This window comes from Trachypithecus francoisi, unplaced genomic scaffold (assembly GCF_009764315.1).
Source record: "Trachypithecus francoisi isolate TF-2019V2 unplaced genomic scaffold, Tfra_2.0 Lachesis_group4, whole genome shotgun sequence".
NCBI classification, from domain to species: Eukaryota; Metazoa; Chordata; class Mammalia; order Primates; family Cercopithecidae; genus Trachypithecus; species Trachypithecus francoisi.
The window spans coordinates 2,237,880-2,242,586 of record NW_022681469.1 but is presented as its reverse complement, the minus strand read 5'-3'; positions in this window follow the sequence as shown (position 1 = coordinate 2,242,586).

Sequence of the window (4,707 nt, the reverse complement as noted above, 5' to 3'; positions counted from 1 at the left end):
AACCCACCCAACATGGAAATGCTTTATTATTATAAAATTTCTGGAGGCCAACAGTTCAGCAAGGAGGATTTATAAACACATCACTTTGCCTCTTGGAAGGATTTCAGCATAATTAGCTGAACCCCTTCAGCAAGGTGAAGTGCATCCCAAGTCTCTGTGGAGCCATAAAAAAGCAAGAAGTGGCGTTGGCGTGTGCACACGAATTCACCGCCTCTGAAAAGGCTTCCTACTTTCCAAACTAAATGTGTCTGCCTTTGAGATGGGCAGGAACGGCAGGGAACGTCCTGAGCCTTACCAAAAAGCACGGGCGCTCTGAGCAGTAGTATCGGCGCCAGGCCCGTGCCTGCCAGGCAGCCCAAGGTCGGCTGTCTTCTGAAATCCTTTCTGTTGGAAGTGAAAATGCTGATGCATTTCGGCACAGTCCTCATTTGATTTCCATTTGCAAATGAACAAGAATGATTTCTTCCACTTACCCTTGGTGATTAACCGTTGGCCATCAACATTGCACAAACAAATGAGCTTGCCCCAGTTTTCAACTTCATAAATTGGACACTTCAGAAACGCCACATCTCAGGTTTCTGGGTCACGTGTGAACAAGCCCAGGATGAGTCTACAAGTCCTTAACCTTGTGTGGTTTCTGGGTCACTGTGAATAAGCCCAGGGTAAGTCTCTACAAGTCCTTAACCTCGCATTTGGGTCTGGCGGGTTCTCATCTTGAGTCTCTTCTTTTCTGTTTTTAGTCCTGCTTTGGGTCTTTTGAGTGGGCCGTCACCATGGACAATCACTTGGGCGACCTTCACAAAGAGCACTGAGACGTGTGGGTAAAGAAATGGCGGGGCTAATCGGCGGTGTTCATTCCAGGGTCAGGATGCCTCCAGGATTGTTCCAGAGAATCAACTCACTTTGGCTATTAGGGAATTCTGGTTCCCCACTAATCCTGGAAGTTTTCAGAGCAGCGTCCCCACGGTGGTCCCTGGGTGGACGCCTTCTCCTTGAGGTGCCCGTGGGGGAAGGCGTGGGGCGGGTGTGGAGCTGCTTCTCGACATTCCATGTGAGCTTCCTCAGCATGGGGAGCGTCCCAGGCCCGCACTAGGCCACAGTGAGGGAGGCAGCCACTGAGACACTAAAGGCCCCGTGTCTGTAAAGGAGGAATGAAATCCACATCTGCAAGAGAAAACTTCCGGGTCCACATGTTTTTCTTACTATACAAATGTGACCACAGAAAGTCTATTTACGGTATTCAGGCTGGAACAAGTGTTTTATCATCGCCGGGGACCCCCAAGGGGGAAAGGGGACAACTTAGGACAGAAATGTGATGGATGGGAAGTGGTTAGAAGAAAGGAAATGGCATGTGTCTCCACCCAAATCTCATCTGAATTATAGCTCCCATAATCCCTTCATGTCGTGTGAGGGACCCGGTGGGAGGTAATTGAATCATGGGGACAGGTTTTTCCCGTGCTGTTCTCGAGATAGTGAACAAGTCTCATGAGATCTGATGGTTTTATAAAGGATGCTCTCTTGCCTGCCGCCATGTAAGACATGCCTTTGTTCCTCCTTCACCTTCTGCTATAATTGTGAGGCCTCCCCAGCCACGTGTAACTGTGAGTCCATTAAATCTCTTTTTCATTACAAAGTACCCAGTCTTGGGTATTTCTTCATAGCAGTATGAAAATGGACTAATACAAGAAGTCATTTGGCAGTGGCAATTCTAAGATCTAGACATTTTACAAAAGAGGACAGTTTTATTCCTGAGTCCCTCCTGGTTTTCCCCCTTTGTCTCTGGTGACTCCTGCTCCCTCTCCATCCTGCCCAGCAGGGCCCTCCCTCAATCTGCACACCCCACCCATCACTGACCTGCACAGAACCTTCCCCTGGAATAGTTCCTGAACCTGTTGCTCTTCATCCCCATCTCCCTAGTCTCAGCCCTCATCAGCACCCGCCTGAGCTTTTACAACAGCCTGAAGGTCTCCCTGCACTTATTAAATGTGGGTTTTTCTCAAGGTTCAGGCCTTGCTCTCTTCTCATTCTAAGCTATCTTCCTGTGCAACTAATCTAGTTTCGTGGTTCTAAGTACCAAATATGTATCTTTACCCAAAACTTCTTTTTAGAGCTCTAGATGGAAATGTTCAACTACTTATCTGATGTCTCCACCTGGATGTCTCACAGGCCACTCAAATTCAACCTGATCCAAACTGGACTCCTCCTTACTCCCAGACCTGTTCCTCTTCTGGTGTGGTGTCAAGGGGGCACCATCCTTCAGCCAGCTAAGAAGCCAGACACCCAGGAGTCACACTGGTGTTCTCCCTCACGACCCACCTTCTCATCCGACCCACCACCGACATGTGTGGAGTCCTCCATCCCAATGGCTCCTGAAATCTATTGCTCTTTTCCCCACCGTGGTCCCTGTCTTCCTCAATAACTTCCTAAGCTTTGGCAATTGCTTGCTGGTATCCCTGTATCGAGTTTGGCTTTCTCCAATCCATTTCCCAAACTTTTCCACAACAACAAAGTCTTCTGATTGTTTCCTGTGCACATACAATCAAATCTAAAACCTATAACATGGTAGACAAAGTTCTGAGTGATTTGGCAACAACACAATGGACAAATAAATCATGATGTAGTAATTCAGTGAAACGCCATACAGCGAAGAGAAAAAGCCGACCACGGCCGCACACAACAATGTGGATGAAGATCTCAAAATACTTCAAAACGTTTTCCTTAAAAATGGATTGTGTCGACCAGGCACCGTGGCTCATTCCTGTAATCCCAGCACTTTGGGAGGCCAAGGCGAGTGGATCACCTGAAGTCAGGAGCTCGAGAGCAGCCTTGGCCAACATGGCAAAACCCTGTCTCTATAAAAATTAGCTGGGCGTGGAGGCAGGTGCCTGTAGTCCCAGCTACTCAGGAGGCTGAGGCAGGAGAATCTCTTCAACTCGGGAGGCAGAGGTTGCAATGAGCTGAGATTATGCCACCGCATTCCAGCCTGGTGACAAGAGCAAGACTCTGTCTTTAAAAAAAAAAAAAAGATGTGTCTACTGAAGCTTAGCAAACAATAAATATAACAAAAATAAATGAAAACCACAAAGGAAGAAGAAAAAAGTAGGAAAATAGAAAATATGAAAAAAAAAGAAAAAAGAAAAAATGGATTGTAGTCTGGGCAATATGGTGAGATTCCATCTCTACAAAAAAAATTTTTTTAGTTAGCCAGACATGGGTGGTGTGCACCTATAGTCCTAGCTACTCAGGAGGCTGAGGTGAGAGGATCTCTTGAGCTTAAGAGGTTGAGGCTGCAGTGAGCCAAGGTCATGCCACTGAACTCCAGCCTGGGTGACAGAACAAGACCCTGTCTTGCAAAAAAAAAAAAAAGAATTGTATTTGATAGTGGAAGAGACCATGCATATGTGGGAATGGGGCTTTGTATGAAATTTCTCTACCTTCTGCTCTATTTTGCTTTGAACCTATTTTCTAACTGCTGGAATGCAGTGGCACGATCTTGGCTCACCGCAACCTCCACCTCCCAGGTTCAAGAGACTCTCCTGCCTCAGCCCCACAAGTAGCTAGGATTACAGGCACCCGCCACCATGCCTGGCTTTTTGTTATTTTTAGTAGAGACAGGGTTTCACCATGTAGGCCAGCCTGGTCTCGAACTTCTGACCTCTAATGAGCCACCTGCCTTGGCCTCCCAAAGTGCTGGGATTACAGGCATGAGACACCACGCCTGGCCCTACCCCCATAATAACTTTTTTTTTTTTTTACAGTTTCCTTTATTATTTCTGTCTCTTTATTCTTTCTTTTTATCTCTGTCTTCATATTAGAGGCTTTCCTCAAATGTCTTGTGATCTTTGGCTATCAGTTCACATTTGAGAACGAGAGATACTAAAAAACTATTGAAAGCTTCGTGTGTGGTAGATTAAGAAAGCCACATATTATTTCTCAAACTCCTGACCTCAAGTGATCTGCCCACCTCGGCCTCCCAAAGTGCTGGGATTACAGGCATGAGCCACCGTGCCTGGCCTGCCACAAATTATTTCTAATTATCTTATTGAGAGGTAGACCTAATCTCCCGTCCCTTGAACTTAGGTCACCTTAGTGACTTCCTTGACAAATGGAATATAGTAGAAGTGACTTCCAAGGCTTCCAAGATCATAGAAAGTTCTGTGGCTTCTACTCAGGCTTCTTGGCATTCTTGCTCATGGAGTTCAGCCACCCTGCTGTGAGGAAGCTCAAGCAGTGCCCTGGAGGGGCCCATGTAGAGAGGCACCAAGGCTCCCTAGCCAACTTCCTGGATTGCACTGCCAGTCTACAGCCACATGAAGGAGCCATTTTGGAGGCAGACCCTCCAGCCCCAGCCAAACCGCTCCAGAGACATCATGTGAAGGAAAAATGAGCTGTCTTCACTGAGACCTGCCCAAATTCTAGATTTGTATGGAATGTAAGTGATTGTTGTTGTTTTAAACCACTACATTTTGGGGTGGCTTGTTACACAGCAATAGATAATCATTCACCTCCTGCCTGGGTGCCAAGTGGAAGATGGCAAAGCGTGTTGCCACCCGGTCTGAAACTCATCTGCTCTTCCCACCTCCTTCCACACTCTGTGTCCTCATGTAAGAAGTCCCTTTAGTTCAATTTCTCTAGAGATCTCCAGTCTCCTGCGGACGGCATCGCAGCTGGGGGAGGGGACAGGCAGGTCTCACGTCAATGCATCCA